The following is a 5,269-nucleotide window of genomic DNA, read 5'->3' as shown; positions in this document are numbered from 1 at the left end:
GGAGGAGGAGGAGGAGGAGGAGGAGGAGGTGGTGGCTGCGCAGCTGCTGCGTCTGAGGCTGGGGGTGCGGCGGCCGAGGAGACGGCCAGGTGGGGCTGAGGCGGGCGGCTGCTGCTCGAACGGGAGGGCGTAAAAAGCGTTGGTTAGTGGAGGTGAAGGTGGAGAGGTGGCTAAGGACGGCTCCGGCCGGGCATCGAGCAGCGGGTTCCGTTCAAGCATTGTTGAAGCAGGAAACCGCAGCCACTCCCCTTCTCTGCGCTTCTCGCCTGCGTTTTCTTTTGCCTCATTTTACCTCAGCTTCCCTTGTCTTAAGATAGATATTTACATTTGTCACTTGATAATATTTAGCAGATATCTTGGATGAATGTACTACTTCTCTCCATCTTCGCTTGGCTAGACTTTGTTTTAAAGTTTACAACTTCTATTGAAATCAGGAGTAACTAAATCTAAAATCTAAATCTAAAAAGAAACAATAATGTTTAGTAACCACAACAGGACTTTGACTCATATCCTTGTAGTTATTTTTATAGATAGATATATAATGTTTATTTCTGTTTTCTTATTTTATTCTCATAGCAAATCTTGGATGTAGGTAGTACTAGTATTATTATTACACTTTACAGACTACAACACTGAATTTCTGTGTGAGAATGCAACATACAGAATTTTTATGGCTAATGAGACAAGTCACAACTGCAATCCACATTTTGTAACTCTATGGGGAGATTCCCACCACAACCCCCATATCTCTTAACAAACTGTCAACCTAGATGACTCCTACCATCTACCTTCTCCATTTTTTCTTCATTACTGCTGAATGTCGGTAGAGTAAATCTCACAACCATGGTGATTTGGGTACACCAAAAATTCATATTATTAAATTTCATTTAGACTCTCATTACCTCATTCCAATTTTCCATTATCTACTGAGTTCTTTGTAGCATTTTTCCAAACCTCCCCTTCTCTCTTCCACTCATCCGTATCCTTGTTCCTCTCCCACTAAGCAGCAGACCTTGATTCATACTTTAAAAAAGAAAAAAATAATAATAATTGAGATAATCCAATATAAGCCTTTTCTGTTCTCCAATTCTGAGTTGTTGAAATCCCCTTCAAAATATCACCTCCATTCCCACTTTCTTTTTAGTTTTAGTCTTAAAAGAAGAGGTGGCCCCGTTTCTTTGCTAAGGAGAAGATTTTATATCTGTCCTTGATCTCTTTTAATTCCGAGCTTACTCCTTCAGTTTTGCCCCACTTCTATTCATTGACTCCTTCTTTACATCCTACAGACATATATAAAATCTTCCCCACACTAAAACCAAATTACAAAACTATTAACATTCTCCTTGTATTCCCACTCTTTTTCTGTTTCTCTTTCTAGCTCTTCTCATCTTTGTTTTTCATTTCTCTTCCTCCTTCTCTGTCTCTACCTTTCTGCCTCTGTCTCTATCTCTCTCTGTCTCTACCTTTCTGTCTAACCAGACTCCAACTCTATATCTACCTCTCTCTCCCCCACATTTATTTTTTCATATATCTCTCACTTCTCAACAACTTCTGGCAATTAGATGTCGCAGGCATCTATTGATTGAAAGTAATCTCCCTAAGGTCATAAGTGATGACTTTATTGTTAAATCCAAGGATCTTCTTTTAGTCCTCTAGAAGCCTCTGAAGCATTTGAATTTGTTATTCAAATGCTACACTGCTACTCCTAGATTTTTTCTTGATCCTTCTCTCTCCTGGTTCTTTTCCTACTCATCTGAGTATCAGCTGTGAAGAATCATCTTCCTTCTTCCTGATAATTACATTCCTATTCAGTGACCTTTATTTTTTTAATCTATGTTCCTTTTCTATGATATCATTGGTTCCCATCAGTTCAACTTTCATCCCTATGCAAATGATTCTCAAATATATACATCAAGCTCCTGTTACTGCATCAACAATTTCATTTTCATTTGAATACCCCAGGAGCATCCAAGCCTTAACATGTCTGAAAGGACTTATTCTCCCCCTACCCATAAACCTTCTTTTACTTTTCCTATGTCCATTGTTGGTGTGATTATTCTTCCAGTCACCCAGATTTGCACAATAGAATTCCTTCTCAAGTGTTCACGCTTCATTATCCCTCTCATATATATTCAATTAGAGATTTTTGTTAATGCTATTACATACTCATAATTATGAAGAGAAAAGAACATATGCACCTAACTGTAAACCTAAGTTCTACAATTCCATATATGGAATTTTAGGAGGGATGTATATTGCAACAGAGGCTTGAGGTAATGACATTAGTAAAACTTACATTCCCAAACTCTAAGCTATACCTTTGATATTCTCAAGGATTAAAATAGTCAACCTTGCATGGAGAGAATGAGACCAGAAAGTCACTACAAACAAATTTTGCAATCTGATAAAACTATCTGGAATATTGAATGTTTATCAAACACTGAAAAAAAAATCCCCTTTCTATAATTAGCTATTCATCTTTTACTAAAAGAGTTAAAACATCTTATTTTGCTCTTTCTCTTTGTATTTTAGTCAACACCCAAAAGATGAATTTGTCCTGAGGTGCACTGAGATTGCCCTTCTCCTTTTCAATGCTAATCTAACTATCTCAAAAGGCTCCTCAAATTTGGTGCAGTAAGAAATGATTCCATGGGGCCCAGTAAGAGTAGGATGTCAGACTTTAGAAAATACTTTTGTGGATCTAAAAATGTAATCAGCATCGGGGACTAGATGAAATGATTGAAGAGTACAAATGTGAAGAATACAGAATATCCTAATTAAAGAAAGAGAAGTGCTGCTATTTTTTTCTGAAAAAAATATGTAAAACAAGAAATATTGAAGACAAATTCAAACTTAACAGCTCAGAGAACCACAAGCAGACAACAGTTAGACCATAATCTTATGATGTAATGATAGGGTGGTATTTCTCAGAAAGAGTAAATTTATAGCATTATAAACATACCCTAGTAAGATAACTATCATATTAAGTTTAGTTGTACATATTTTATTATAGCACCTGATGCCCTCCTTAAATCTAGACAGCTGAACAGTATTCAGAATTCAAGGTACAATGTAGATTTAACTCAATTTTGACTCAAAACTAGAGCTCATCAGGGGGACAGAGCCAAGATGGTTGAGTAAAAGCAGTGACTTGCTTGAGCTCTCCCCCAAACCCCTCCAAATACTTGTAAAAAATGGCTCTAAACAAATTCTAAAGCAGCAGAACGCACAAAAAGACAGAGTGAAACAAATTTCCAGCTCAAGACAACCTGGATGGTTGATTAGAAAGGGAAATCTCACCAGGTGGGGAGAGGAACACAGTTTGGTGTGGGCGCATTGGCAAAACAGTACTCAGTGAAACTGGAGCAGCCCTCAGAGGACTGAATCATGGACATCTGTGGTGATTTCCAGACTTCTCAACCCAGGAATGACAAAGACAGCTTAGAAGGTCACTAGGAAAAGTCTGTGACTGAGGTGAGAGAAAAGCTCATTCCCAGCCCCAGTCCTTGAGAGCGAGGCCCGAGGGTGGTGACTGCTTCCAGAGCTTCCAGAACTTCCAGACCACATATTAAGGGGGAATTGAGTGGCTGATCAGAGGGGTATTGCAGGTATCTCTTTGCCAGTGCTGAGGCAGGAATATCTTGCTGTGCCCATGCTTGAATCTGGGTCACAGTTGTGAGGGGCAGTTCTGGTATGAGGAGGAGTGCTGGTGGGGTGGAGCTTATAGTGGAGGTGGAGAGGGAATCCTCCTTACAGTTCCAAGGCAGAAAACAGTGCTTGTGGTCACTCATAGATCAGAGGATAGGCCAGGAAAGGAGTAAACACCTCGCCTCTTATCATAGCACCTTGAAAGAACTGAAATTTACAAGTCCCTCGAAATATCTCTGAAAACAGCTGCATAAAACACCTGAAGCTTGGGACAGTATATTCTCCACACTGGAATCAGACTCCTACCTTAACAAACAGTTTAAAACTCAAGTAATTGGCTGGGATTATGAGCAAACTTTGCAAAAGGAATCAGACCATAGAATTTTTCTTTCGTGACAAAGAAGATCAAAACATACAAGCAGAAGAACACAACAAAGTCAAAGCCCCTACATCCAAAGCCTCCAAAAAAAATATGAATTCATCCCAGGCTGTGGAAGGGCTCAAAAAGTATTTTGAAAAGTAAGAAAGAGAAGTAGGGGAAAAACTGGGAAGAGAAATGAGAGTGATGCAAGAAAATCAAGAAAAACAAGTCAACAGCTTGCTAAAGGAGACCCAAAGAAATGCTGAAGAAAATGACAAACTAAAAAATAGCCTAACCCAAATGGCAAAAGAGGTCCAAAAAGCCAATGAGAAAAAGAATGCCTTAAAAAGCAAAATTGACCAAATGGAAAAGGAAGTCAAAAACCTTACTGAAGTACTGAAGAAAATACTTCCCTAAAAATTAGAATGGAGCAATTGGAAGCTAGTGACTTTATGAGAAATGAAAACACTGTAAAAAAAGAAAAAGAATGAAAAAATAGAAAACAATGTGAAATATCTCATTAGAAAAACAACTGATCTGAAAAATAGATCTAGGAGAGAAAATTTAAAAAAAATGGTGTATCTGAAAGCCATGATCAAAAAAAGAGCCTAGACATTACCTTTCAAGAAATTATCAGGGAAAACTGCCCTGACGTCCTAGAACCAGAGGACAAAATAGAAATGGAAAGAATCTACCAATCACTTCCTGAAAGAGATCCCCAAAGGAAAGCTCCTAGGAATATTGTAGCCAAATTCCAGAGTTACCAGGTCAAGGAGAAAATATTGCAAGCAGTCAGAAATAAACAATTCAATTATTGTGGAAACACAATCAGGATAACACAAAATTTAGCAGCTTCTACATTAAGGGACCAGAGGACTTGGAATATAATATTCTGGAGGGCAAAGGAGAAAGGATTATAACAAAGAATCACCTACCCAGCAAAACTGAGCATAATTCTTCAGGGGAAAAATGGACATTCAGTGAATTAAAGACCTTTTAAATATTCTTGATGAAAATACCAGAACTGAATAGAAAATTTGATTTTCAAATATAAGACTCAAGAGAAGAATGAAGAAGTAAACAGGAAAGAGAAATCATAAGGGACTGATTAAGGTTGAACTGTGTACATTCCTGCACAGAAAGATGATATTTGTAACTAATGAGACCTTTGTCAGTATTAGGGTAATTATAGGGGAAAATTATATGTATGTACATAGATAGATAGATAGATAGATAGATAGATAGATAGATAGATAGATA

Source organism: Vombatus ursinus, unplaced genomic scaffold (genome assembly GCF_900497805.2).
Source record: "Vombatus ursinus unplaced genomic scaffold, bare-nosed wombat genome assembly UNPS02014864.1, whole genome shotgun sequence".
In the NCBI taxonomy this organism is placed as follows: Eukaryota; Metazoa; Chordata; class Mammalia; order Diprotodontia; family Vombatidae; genus Vombatus; species Vombatus ursinus.
This window is presented reverse-complemented; position numbering follows the sequence as displayed.